Source organism: Brassica oleracea, chromosome C4 (assembly GCF_000695525.1).
Source record: "Brassica oleracea var. oleracea cultivar TO1000 chromosome C4, BOL, whole genome shotgun sequence".
Lineage (NCBI taxonomy): Eukaryota > Viridiplantae > Streptophyta > Magnoliopsida > Brassicales > Brassicaceae > Brassica > Brassica oleracea.
The window spans coordinates 40,775,632-40,789,312 of record NC_027751.1 but is presented as its reverse complement, the minus strand read 5'-3'; the positions used below and the strand labels follow the sequence as shown (position 1 = coordinate 40,789,312).

General features: G+C 32.7%; 1 pseudogene; it reads right to left on the bottom strand.

The window, feature by feature from the left end:
• Positions 1 to 2,288: 2,288 nt before the first annotated feature.
• On the bottom strand, positions 2,289 to 5,901 carry LOC106341114 (annotated as a pseudogene).
• Positions 5,902 to 13,681: the final 7,780 nt, after the last annotated feature.

The window sequence follows — 13,681 nt, the reverse complement described above, 5'->3', positions numbered from 1 at the left end:
TAAATCTATTGTGATTGCTAATTATTTTAGATCTTTTTGTCTATTATGTTCTTGTTTTCGGATATCTTCAAGTCTTCACCGATGCCTTTTTTATACAATAGATATTTTTAGAATTTCTAATCTCATCTTCATTATGACTATTTTTCATATTCCTTATGTGAGTTGCAGATTGCTTCTCGAGAATCAAGATCAAGTTGGTGGAAAAATAAATCACCATTATTCACTTGCTGGACTTTCCCATATTGAGATTTGCATTGGGCTAGAGCTAAATTGATTTTGGTATTGGGCCAATCTTACATTCTCTCGTCAGACAGGTGAAGCTTCTCTGATGACACTTCACCTCAGTGTTTATCTTCGTTGTGACTCCTTCCACCCACGCTCATCCACCGGCAGGTTCCGTGGCGATGAGAAACCACCTCCACCTCCGACGCCAATGGATTTTTACTTGTAGGCTGCCTCTTCTTCACTTTGATAATGAACCTACATTGACTTTGGTTCTCAACAGACTCCACAATCTCTTCCATGTGACAAACTTGATATCTGAACTTTTTGTTAAGAAACCACACAACTTTAACATGAGTTCTTCTTCCTTAACAGCTTCTTCGATGTTATACTTCGTCTTCTCAGCTGTTCTCATGATTCCAAGTAACCTCCTAACCTGAATCATCGCCTCCATACCTGCTCTCTTCCATTTTCTTTTTAAGAGTTTTATGAAACTCTAACTTGGTTTCTTCTCCTTTCTTAAGCTTCACCTAGAACAAAAAAAAAACAATATTCTTTAAATTATGATTTTTCATGGTAATCTGCTAACTTCTCAACTTCCTAGGATTCCATTATGGATTGACAAACTTGTAGAAATGAGAAATCACCCTGTTTCACTCTGCTTTTTTAATTTGCTAGCATAATACAATGAGATTACTGTCCATGTATTGCTTCACTTAGTACATCAAAAGAGTTGCTTGTGTGAATCTTAGATAGATTCACATCTCGGCTAGCTTTATCTCCAAAAATGCACTCTCCCAGTATCTTCAAAACTCTTCCAAAGTCTTTCACCTAGAGTCCTTTGCTCAGGCTCTCCTTTTCTTCAACATTCTCCCAATTCTTGTGTTTCTTGTTATCAACCGACTCTTCATAGCTTTTAAATTTTATCCCAAATTTCTCATTGCTCACTTTAGATTCAATTTCTTCTGTTTTTCCTGTTAAAGAGGATTCTTCACCTTAAGCTAATGAATCCCTTGTCTTCAAACCATAGAGTAGGTCCTTGAATCAGATTTTCATTGAATTTGACCTTCTTTGACTTCTTCTTTCTAACCTCTTTCTCTACTCTAGAAACATCTCCACATTATTAGTAATAGTGCCTTGAAGATAATACGAGAATATATCACACAAAAGTTCTTAGAAAGAATATTATTAGACTTTCATTAAAATAATGTTATAAGATGTAGAAAATAAATCAACCTAATTTCTTAAACTAATATGTAAAAATATATAATAGATAATAATAAGTTTTCTATTCTAATATATTAATGTCAATCTTAATATTGACTTTTGGATTAGGTCAATATTCTAGATCTTCCAATAAATACAACTCGAAAATGCTCTCGTTCATTGAAAATAAGATAAAAAACAAATAATTAAAATCCAAAGGAATTTGGATTGTAGTTCGCTTCAATACCTACAGGGTTATAAGAATTCGACGAAAAATTGTTGCATATAGTAATAGTTGAAGTCTCTGATCTTAGAAGCACTTAAAAGTCATATGACATGCGTTAGATAAGTGCTCATTTTTTTTTTTGAAAAACAGATAAGTGTTCACTATCATTTACTTTTAATGGCATGACAAGGCAAGTCAATGTTCTTTATTTTTAATCGATCTATAAGTCAATGTCTTTGTTGGAAACACTCGTAAGCATGTGATTTATGTGTCGTTCAAGACGTGTATATACACCAGAATATGGGTTGAGTCAAATCAAACACTCACAATCGTATGACATATGCGTAGCGAAACACTCATATATATATATACATAAACATACACCACGAATTATGTTAAGTTAACAAAGTCAAGTCGACAGACAATTACCAACCATATGGTTTGTGTGGTTTAAGACCCATGTATTGACACTAAAAATAAGATAAAAAGTTAAGCCTCGTAAAGATCTTTTTCATAAACAAATGTTTTTATTCAAGCTTTGGGATAGGAATCCAAAGCACATATACTTGCATAAATACAGTAGACTTAAGCTTTTAAATGGATATAAATATTCAAAAACAGAGCTGAAAGGTAATTAAGCAAAAATATTTTTTGCGAAGGCGATGAAAGCATCAACAATGCAAAACCACGCTCGACTCCAAGGACAATCCAAGCACATAAGTACAACAATGCCAATCAATGCGGTCACATAAGTTGAGGCGGTGCTATAATAGAAAAACAACATGTCAAAGGCAGCTTCATCGTTTTTTACTTCTTCTCCATTATGAGCTTCCTCTGAGCTTTTCTTAGCCTCGCAACTTTTACTTGTTGGTAGTCCACAAAGAAGAGGATTACCTAAGTAGCTGTTCTCCTTGAAGGTGCTAAATTGATTTCCTTGAAGAATGATTCCTGATAAATTGTTGTAAGACACGTTGAAGACGGCAAGAGAAGTAAGGTTGGCTAGCTGGTAAGGAATGCTTCCATGTAACACGTTGTAAGAAAGATCAAGGCTTTCAATATCCTTGAGATTGGAGAAGCTTGATGGTATGGAACCCGACAATAAATTGTGAGATAAATTTAGCGCTCGTAGTTTTGAGAGATTCCCAAGCTCTGTTGGGATAATACCTCTTAACTGATTGTTTGACAGATCCATCCCATACATGTAACCAAGTATTCCTTCAGTGAACATAGACACTCCAGCATAAGTATCATAACTTTGCTTTGCTGCAAATTGGATTTCAATTGTCTGATAGATAATGTAGAATGACTCGAGCTCCTCTACCACAAACGTAGATTTGTAAAATTCCAACTTAAGAACCTCTTGATAGAAAAGTAACTGAAATTTACGCCTCTCCTCCTCCCATTCCAAATGATAAATTATAGAGGCATGGAGGTATGAAACCACTGAGCTTGTTATCTGAAAGATCTAAAAGCCTGATGTTGCTCAAATCACACAGCTGCCTTGGAATAGAGCCTGTTAAATTGTTTCCCTTCAACAAAAGAATACTTATTTTCTGGATATTGACAAATTCTGGGATAATTCCAGAGAGTTGATTGTTCCGCAAATCAAGTATCTCCACATTTCTCAACAATGTCTCTGGAATAGGCCCTGTGAAATTGTTGTTGTGGAGGAACAAATGTTTCACAGAATAACTAACATATGACGGTAGGGGTCCAGAAAACAGGACCACCAAAGAAGGTGGTATTGTACCTTTTAAGAAATTGTTTGCTACCAAGAAACAATTCAAATATTGTAACTTAGATATCCAATTTGGGATATAACCTGTCAGACGGTTGTCGGACATGTCAATATATGACAGCATACTAGAGCTAAGCAAACCGGCTCCGATCCTCCCCGTAAATAAGTTGTTCTGGATTCTCAACACTGTCAACGAAGTGAAGCCTAGTCCCTTGAGAAGAAAATGGCCTCTCAATTTGTTGTTAGAGATTTTCAGGATGGATAGTGAAGAACAGCCTTTGAAAAAGCTTATAGGTATCTTCCCTGAGAAGTTGTTATAAGATAGGTCCAGCGATGAAATGTTCTTCATCTCACCCATAGATGATGGAAACTTCCCTTGGAACCCATTCCTGGAGCCATCCATTTCTACCAATATTATCGGGGAACAGCCTAATATCGTTTGATGAAAAATCCAAGACCTGCAAACTATGCACTATTGTAGGCATCCGAAAGTTAGTGAACGAATTATTCTGCAACCGTAGGACTTGTAGTTCTAGATTATTCTCAAGAATCCAGGTGGGAATGTTTCCGGATAATCTATTGTTGGATAGATCAATCAGACGCAAGTTTTTCTGGTACACGAGAAATGAAGGGATCTTCTCTAAGCTGCAAAACCGTAGTACAACAACATCCAGTTTGAATTTTGGCTGCCAGCTACGCTCTGTCTCTACACGTACCATATCAGAGGTTGATGAGAGTTTGAAGACCTTGAGCTTTGTGAGGTTGGTGAGTGGATTAAGCGAGAACAAGCCTGTGAAATTGTTATCTAACAATGATAGATACTCAAGGGACTCAAGGCTACTGAAAGTAGATGGAAGATTTCCACTTAAATGGTTGGATGAGAGATCAAGAACCCGTAGCTTGTTCGAGGCATTTAAACAGGGAGGAAGCTGGCCTATAAAATTATTTTGACTGAGATCGAGCTCCCGCAGATTCTTCATGTCACAGACTACTGCAAAAAGAGAGTTTGGAAAAGAAAACAAAAACAAGATAATGAGAACAATAAGCTTGGTTGTATTCCTCTCTAGAATTCTTGAGACGCGCATGTCATCTCATACGTAAATTTTTTGCTTTTGACGTAAATAGTTTTGGAGGTAGTAAAGCAAACACAGGTCACCTTCTGTTGGTATAAGTCCGCTGAAATTATTTTTAGCAAGACCCAGGACTTCCATGTTAGTCCAATTCTTAAGTTCTGAAATAAAATAAAGGCCAAAATATTGTACCAAGAAATATAATCACTTTCGAATTATGAATAAAATGTATTCTATTTTTAAGAAAAAAAGTTAAGAAAAGCAAGCTTGCCTTGCAATTCAATTGAGCTAGATAAATCATTAAAACTTAGATCCAGGGCTTTCAGATTTTTCAGGTGAGTAACATCTGCCACAAGAGAGACACTTATTATTTATTTGGATATGTTAATCTTTTTGTTATACTCTGAAGACAATTGACAAAAATGGTACCAGACATGGAGCCGTTAAAGTTGCTCCAACTCAGATCAAGCAGTTCCAAGTTCGCCAACTCTTTTAGATCTGAAAGGGAGTCCAATAGAATCTAGGAATTATTGTAGGGATTAAGAAAGGGAAAGATGCTAGAAAACACACACATTTAGTAGGCAAAGGGCCATCCATTTTGTTATCCCGAAGAAACAGAGTTGTAAGTGATGTAGCAGCATTAAGAAAGGGAAAGATGCTGTTGTTGAAAAAGTTTGAAGAGAGATCCAGAATCTCCAAGTTTCTTAATCTCCTTAAGCTTTTATAACCTGCAAAACAAAAAATTTAATCTTCTAATCACTTTATCAAACTTCAGTTTTATTACTTCTAGTATATATTACAAGACCATGGAATTAGGAGAGTTGAACTGTGTGGACTTCAGATGAAAATCTGATTTTGTATTACATGGTATAGACATCAACTAGTTACATCTTTTGATGCAGGGATAAATCTTAAAAAAACTAGTTTTAAAGGGTATTGACTTTCAAGAATTAGAACAAAGAAAGCACTTCTCACTAATGAGAAGAATTCTAGATTTCTAAAGCAAAATAAAATGTCTTGAATTAGAGATGAAAACGTTAAACTAACACTGTGTAAACTGTGGTACCTTCAACATCATCAAAAAAGCCATTGAATTTGTTCTTGTGTCCTTTCCCAGATAAGTTCAGACTTTTAACCTCTTCAAAGGGATGGGGAGTCCTCTCTTTGAAGTTCACCTCACCAATGGAAATCCCAATGACCCGACTGCTTGTACGATTGCACTCAACGCCCTTCCACCGGCAGCAATCGCTCTTTGTGTCCTTCGTCCACGAAGGCAGAACATAGTCCAGGTACGACTCGTCACTCCTTGAGATAACGTATTTATTGAGCTCCAACAAAGCGTTCCGTTCTATCTCACTGCAGCTTTTGCATCCATGTAGCTGCCCCAACAGTAGTATTACCCATATCAGTACTTGGCACAAGAAAATATTAATTTCCATTGCAAATTAGATAAAAGTCAAATAAATACAACTTCAAATTTTTTTTGGGAGTGTGAGTTCAATGCAAGTAACTCTTCGGAAATAAGAATTATATGATCGTATATGTACAGAGAGAGGTCGTGGTAGTCTCTGACTCTCTGTTAACGGAAAAACGTAGAAGGTCAGGCAACGTGTTTTAGTGAAACTAGAGCTTTACCTTCTTGACCCGGGAGCAGATTTTGATTTTGATTTTTTCATAAATTTTTTTTTTGGATAAACTTTCATAAATTATTTAATGTCATTTCTAAATATATAGGTTATTAGGATATTTTTAGGCTTTTACATATGAGAACCAAACATACCCAGATCTGGAAGAATCCGACTTGAAATACACACAAAATTTATAATATCCCAGTGTAGTCTAATTTCAAAAAAAAAAATAACCGAAGAAAACAACATGTATCAGAACGGGTATCCGAATACGCATGCAAAACTGATTCTGTAAACAAATTAAAAAGCTCTTTGATAACCGTTTTAAATTCTTGTCACAAATAGAACAATTTCATTCAAATATGTCGAATTATTATGGTTAAGATTTAAAATAAATGTTGAATTATTATGGTAAAGAAAATTAATAAAATAGTTAAAAAGATTAAAAAAATGTAAAAAATGTAATAAAACACTTAAAATAAGTTAATGATGTTCAATACTTTGTAATAAATGTTGTTGAATTATTTAGAAAATACATTAAATGAAATAGTTAAAAAATAAAAATAGGTAATAAACCTTTTAAAACTAGACGACAAATGTTGTTTTGTATTTCAGTTTTAATATAATAGATTCCTACAGGTTATTTTTAGTTGTATCACAAGTGAAAGTCAAAGTCTTCGTTGAATATACCCATAGAGTTGGCTTTTATTCATTTGGCTGAATTTGTTCAAAAAAAAAAAAAATCATTTGGCTGAAGACCGAAGTTGGCTTTATTTATTTAACTGTAAGGTAATATCAATGGAAAAATCACATAAAAACCCATGAAAGTGTACTCACTAACTTTTACCAAAAAAGTGTACTCACTAACACTTAAATCCTCAAGTAGTATTACCCATATCAGTATTTGGCACAAGAAAAATATTAATTTCCACTGCAAATTAGATAAAAACAACTTAAAAAAAATTGAGAGTGTTAGTTCAATCAAAGTAACACTTAGGAAATGAGAATTCAACATTATATGATCGTATATGTACAGAGAGAGGTCGTGGTAGTCTCTGACTCTCTGTTAACGGAAAAACGTAGAAGGTCAGGCAACGTGTTTTAGTGAAACTAGAGCTTTACCTTCTTGACCCGGGAGCAGATTTTGATTTTGATTTTTTCATAAATTTTTTTTTTGGATAAACTTTCATAAATTATTTAATGTCATTTCTAAATATATAGGTTATTAGGATATTTTTAGGCTTTTACATATGAGAACCAAACATACCCAGATCTGGAAGAATCCGACTTGAAATACACACAAAATTTATAATATCCCAGTGTAGTCTAATTTCAAAAAAAAAAATAACCGAAGAAAACAACATGTATCAGAACGGGTATCCGAATACGCATGCAAAACTGATTCTGTAAACAAATTAAAAAGCTCTTTGATAACCGTTTTAAATTCTTGTCACAAATAGAACAATTTCATTCAAATATGTCGAATTATTATGGTTAAGATTTAAAATAAATGTTGAATTATTATGGTAAAGAAAATTAATAAAATAGTTAAAAAGATTAAAAAAATGTAAAAAATGTAATAAAACACTTAAAATAAGTTAATGATGTTCAATACTTTGTAATAAATGTTGTCGAATTATTTAGAAAATGCATTAATGAAATAGTTAAAAAAATAAAAATATGTAATAAACCTTTTAAAACTAGACAAGTGTTGTTTTGTATTTCAGTTTTAATACAACTAGGTCGTTGTCCGCGCTACGCGCGGATAATTGGTTATAAAGTTTTGTTGCAACGAAATTTTGTTGTCCAAATACCAAAAATTTATGAAATAGACTTTATAAAACATACAATATGTTTTTTCATAGTACATGATGGTCAAAATCAGTCGGTTTCAATTCATCGTCGTCGCACTCTTCTCTCTTATCTTCCGGCATTCACCTTAGAATCAAGCCGAATTCGCATTTGCTATTGGTTACACAGCATCCTCTTCATCGTCTGGTGCTATCGTCTCTAGAAGTGAAAGCATTGAGGTTTATTTCTAAATATATAGGTTATTAGGATATTTTTAGGCTTTTACATATGAGAACCAAACATACCCAGATCTGGAAGAATCCGACTTGAAATACACACAAAATTTATAATATCCCAGTGTAGTCTAATTTCAAAAAAAAAAAGATACCCGAAGAAAACAACATGTATCCGAACGGGTATCCGAATACGCATGCAAAACTGATTCTGTAAACAAATTAAAAAGCTCTTTGATAACCGTTTTAAATTCTTGTCACAAATAGAACAATTTCATTCAAATATGTCGAATTATTATGGTTAAGATTTAAAATAAATGTTGAATTATTATGGTAAAGAAAATTAATAAAATAGTTAAAAAGATTAAAAAAATGTAAAAAATGTAATAAAACACTTAAAATAAGTTAATTATGTTCAATACTTTGTAATAAATGTTGTCGAATTATTTAGAAAATGCATTAATGAAATAGTTAAAAAAATAAAAATATGTAATAAACCTTTTAAAACTAGACAAGTGTTGTTTTGTATTTCAGTTTTAATACAACTAGGTCGTTGTCCGCGCTACGCGCGGATAATTGGTTATAAAGTTTTGTTGCAACGAAATTTTGTTGTCCAAATACCAAAAATTTATGAAATAGACTTTATAAAACATACAATATGTTTTTTCATAGTACATGATGGTTACACGAACATAATATATTGTTTTTATTTTGAGTGTTTTTGAAAGTTATCTTCGTTGGACAGAAAGTAGAGCAATGACTTCATGTATGGGAGCTTAGTTTTTAACTCCACATAAATCCTTGTATGATGTCGGTGTTGTTGGTGTCATAGTAGAAGCAAGTTCTTAGTGTTGTTACAAAGAAAAGTTTATCTGTAATAATGAAAGAAAATAACTAAATAGTTTACTATGGGGTGATTGGTAAGTGCTGTGTTTTTTATTTTTTTGCTTTAGAATAGTAGTTGTAGATTTATTTGCTGTAACTATTTTTGTTGTAGCTTTGTAAAACACTATTTTTTTGCTCTAGAAATAAAGTTTTCTACAGCCTTTTTTTATTTTTCAGAGATATTTTTGCCGTATCTTTTTAAAAGAAAAAAAACATGATTGGTTGACATGTATGGTTTTACACCAATTTTTTGCTTTCTAGAACATCTACAGCCACAACCAATGTCCCCTATAAGACTTCTAAATGAGATTTCTTGTTTGGATACTATAAGGAATTATTCTTAGGTAGTATAAATTGTTTTCGAGTTTGTCATAGTAGAGTATTGGTACATGAACTATTATGGTTTATTGTGCTACTGAGAGTTTTATTTGTAGCAAATTTTAACAATAAATTTGACATTATAATTATGTTTATTATATTATTTTTATATAATCGTAGAATGCTTAAAAATCAAGAAATTTAGTTCTTTTAATATTACTAAGAATAAGTTCAACTCAAAACTGTTTTTATTATGTTAATCTTTGGGTTGGTCAATCATCTAGTTATAAGTTGTACTGAATATTACCTTTTTTTTTTTTTTTTACTTTTTTGGCTATGGATTTAAGATCCACCCACTTATTGGTTTAGGAAGTGAAGACGAAGTCTGAACCTTGTAACAAAAAAAGACAAAGTCGTAGGAATTCAAAGACAATTTATAAACTAAACCACATGCACTAAGAATCAGATGTGTTGAACTTGTCTTCAATACCAGGCTCAATAGTGATAGAAGTGATCTGCTTCACTACATCCAAAGAGCTGAAGAAGTCGATAACCCGCTTGTGTATACGGAGCTTAAATATGTCTCTTGTGTTTGGTTCCTAAAATACATAAAACAAAAAAATGTAGGCTCCTGCAACATATGATAGACATGCCAACCAAGTGATAAACTCAGACCAACGTAGGTTCTGAATCACATCAATTAAGACTGGAAACTGGATATATATAATCACTGTTGTACAATAGCTGTCATAAGGTGCTCATTTACATTTATATAGAACACCAAATGTAATATAAACAAACCATTTACATTTTTTGTCTTCATATATCTATCTGAGAGTAGACACCTAACAATAATGAAGATCATCCATGATGTAACTCCCAGAAAAAAATCCTTGAATAGCTGGTTTGTATTGTTCTAGCAATGGATGTAAAAGTTTGATTTGATGACTTGCATGAGCTGGATTAAGTAATCAAATGCAAATTATAATCCATCCAAAAATTCTAGATATTTTGGATGAGATTGTCAGTAAAGTTTGGATGAGTTCATCAATTATACAGTTTATAGGCCTCACTAAACTAAATATTTAAACATAAATAATAAAGTATATAAACAAAAATCAAAGTTTCATCCAATACAGTTTTTCTATGTGAAAATATAATGGTCAGGGCATTTGCTAAATAGTGATAAGCTAAAAACAATATACAAAATATCCAACATACTTTCTCAAAATATATAAGCTGAATTATAATCTAATTAGTTTCATAGTTGCCAGAAGAAGTAGAAGAGAATTTGTAAAGAGCTTATCTTCGCCACATGTCAAATAGAGGAGAACTTGTTAAGAGCTTTTTCTGGTCTTAGCTGGAAGTCTCCTAGTGATCTCGTGCAACAAATACATGCTACTATAAATTATCTTCAACACAATATAGATAGGTAAATTGTCAACAAACGTATGGGAAGGAAAAAGCCAAGATCGTCATAAGCTAGGTATCTACCAGGAGTAGCCAGCATATCTATCTTAAGTAAATTACTATATTACAAAATAACTTTTGAAAGAACTAAATATTTGCGCGCACAAGTTAGTAGGAAACTATTTGAGTCACATGAAGATAAAAAAAAATCAGTTTATCCAACTGGCCGCCAATATCAAGCCTAGCCATAAGCCGAGCCAACCTACCTCTTCTCTCCATTTCGTGTTCCTGAGTAATGGGATACCAAAGTCGTCGAAGGCGTTCTCTAACAGATTTGTCCCAAAGCAGCAGTCTTCATCAACAATTGCATGTCAATAGTCAACAATAAAAGAGTGAACCAATTAGACACCAAAAGTTTCACGTAACGCAACAACTCAAAAATACTATATCTCTGTTCTTTTGTCAATCGCTGCGTCAGCGTTTGCGAACAAAAAACACAACCGGAATCATATCGGATAACAGAGTAAAATGGGGATGGCGGAGGTTTTTGGTGTGGCTGGGTAAAGACGCGACATATTGGATTGACGCTGAAAATATCTGCGTCAACGGCAGCTCCGTTTTCATGTCTCGCGTTGTCTGTTGCGGCTGATTTTAGTTCGAACAGCAATGAATTTGTTGCATGCGTAGGTTTAATTTATGCCGCTGCCGCTGACGCCGGCGTTTATTAAACGAACAGCATATATGTCAATGCCTTCAAAACGCGAACTGAAAGAAAAAAAATCAACTTTATCTTCGGTAGTGTTTATAACAGATCATAACAACATTTGTAACTTGTAAGAGATAAAGAAAGGGAACTTACGTGTTCATAATGGTCAGGATTTCCTTGATAGCTTTGACTTTCAACCATTCAGTCAAAAACATAAGACATCATCGGAAAATAAAAATATTTCCCAAAGTTTCTAAATTGTCGATTGAACATATATATCTATATATATATATATATACATATATATGCGATAGAATCTAGATGGTGAACATACTGACAGATGAAAAAGCCATAGCGGAGCGACACCCAAAGGTCTTAAGCAAGCATCAGAGATTTGAACCGGTCTTATCATCGACCTTAATCTGAAGCTTCATAAGGTCACTCTTTCATTGTTAAGTTTCGTGTTCACCTTCATTTCCGACTCATCTCTGATCCTCACTGGTGTAGATCAATTTCAAATTAAAACAGATTTTGTAGCAAAAAAAACACAGAACAGAATAAAAATTCTATAATACATAAATCAAAACCAAGAGCTATGGATTTTTTCGGAGATACGAATGAAGAGGCGGAAGCCAAAATAAGAGATTGAAGAGGATTTGGAAGAGGTTAATATGAAATGGTGAAAAACTTAACCGGTAGAGAATGAGAAGAAGTTGAGAAGGTATGTATGATATTAATCAGGAAAAACTGAATCGATAGGGAGGATTGTTTATAAAAAGAGTTTCTAAAGAACCTTAAATAAACAATAGAAATCAAATAGAGAAAACAAGTACGAAATTTCAGGTCGATTTACAGATTTACTTTTACTGTTTACTGATTTTCTTAAACTTCATGCTGAGTTGTCACTTTAATTGGCCAGAAATATTTGTGCCTATGTGGCATAGCTTAAGAGCTCTTAAAATAGTCCTTTTTATATAGTAGTGATAGATTCCTACCGGTTATTTTTAGTTGTATCACAAGTGAAAGTCAAAGTCTTCGTTGAATTTACCCATAGAGTTGGCTTTTATTCATTTGGCTGAATTTGTTCAAAAAAAAAAAAATCATTTGGCTGAAGACTGAAGTTGGCTTTATTTATTTAACTGTAAGGTAATATCAATGGAAAAATCACATAAAAACCCATGAAAGTGTACTCACTAACTTTTACCAAAAAAGTGTACTCACTAACACTTAAATCCTCAAGTAGTATTACCCATATCAGTATTTGGCACAAGAAAAATATTAATTTCCACTGCAAATTAGATAAAAACAACTTAAAAAAAATTGAGAGTGTTAGTTCAATCAAAGTAACACTTAGGAAATGAGAATTCAACATTATATGATCGTATATGTACAGAGAGAGGTCGTGGTAGTCTCTGACTCTCTGTTAACGGAAAAACGTAGAAGGTCAGGCAACGTGTTTTAGTGAAACTAGAGCTTTACCTTCTTGACCCGGGAGCAGATTTTGATTTTGATTTTTTCATAAATTTTTTTTTTGGATAAACTTTCATAAATTATTTAATGTCATTTCTAAATATATAGGTTATTAGGATATTTTTAGGCTTTTACATATGAGAACCAAACATACCCAGATCTGGAAGAATCCGACTTGAAATACACACAAAATTTATAATATCCCAGTGTAGTCTAATTTCAAAAAAAAAAATAACCGAAGAAAACAACATGTATCAGAACGGGTATCCGAATACGCATGCAAAACTGATTCTGTAAACAAATTAAAAAGCTCTTTGATAACCGTTTTAAATTCTTGTCACAAATAGAACAATTTCATTCAAATATGTCGAATTATTATGGTTAAGATTTAAAATAAATGTTGAATTATTATGGTAAAGAAAATTAATAAAATAGTTAAAAAGATTAAAAAAATGTAAAAAATGTAATAAAACACTTAAAATAAGTTAATGATGTTCAATACTTTGTAATAAATGTTGTCGAATTATTTAGAAAATGCATTAATGAAATAGTTAAAAAAATAAAAATATGTAATAAACCTTTTAAAACTAGACAAGTGTTGTTTTGTATTTCAGTTTTAATACAACTAGGTCGTTGTCCGCGCTACGCGCGGATAATTGGTTATAAAGTTTTGTTGCAACGAAATTTTGTTGTCCAAATACCAAAAATTTATGAAATAGACTTTATAAAACATACAATATGTTTTTTCATAGTACATGATGGTTACACGAACATAATA